Source organism: Myotis davidii, unplaced genomic scaffold (assembly GCF_000327345.1).
Source record: "Myotis davidii unplaced genomic scaffold, ASM32734v1 scaffold693, whole genome shotgun sequence".
Classification (NCBI taxonomy): Eukaryota; Metazoa; Chordata; class Mammalia; order Chiroptera; family Vespertilionidae; genus Myotis; species Myotis davidii.
Window position 1 is genome coordinate 189,666 of NW_006284939.1, and position 328 is coordinate 189,993.

At 72.6% G+C, this 328-nt stretch overlaps 1 long non-coding RNA gene across 1 annotated transcript in view; it reads left to right on the plus strand.

Moving 5' to 3' along the window:
• The first annotated feature begins 6 nt into the window (after positions 1-6).
• LOC107181753 overlaps positions 7-328 on the plus strand; it is a 10,571-nt gene continuing 10,249 nt past the window's right edge. Inside the window, exon 1 of the long non-coding RNA XR_001512455.1 lies at positions 7-130. This is a non-coding gene — a long non-coding RNA (uncharacterized LOC107181753). The remainder of the gene's footprint in view (positions 131-328) is intronic.

The following is a 328-nucleotide window of genomic DNA, read 5'->3' on the forward strand; positions in this document are numbered from 1 at the left end:
CTCGGACCGCTGCTGGTGGGGCCGCAGCGGCTGCAGGTGCTGAACGCCTCCCACGAGGACGCGGGGGCCTACAGCTGCCGGCAGCGGCTCACCCAGCGCGAGCTGTGCCGCTTCAGCGTGCGGGTGACAGGTGGGTGCGGCCACGGCCTGAGGGCCCCTGGTGGAGAGGGGGGCATCCCTGGGGGCTCTGTGAGGGACAAACCGCCCGGGGCCTCCTGGGCCGGAAGAGACAGATCAGGAGAGGACCAGCCTCACCGCTGAGGAGGGTGGGTACCTGGGTGGGGGTGCCAGGCTCCAGCCCCCCTCCATGGCCCCCTGTTGGGGCGAT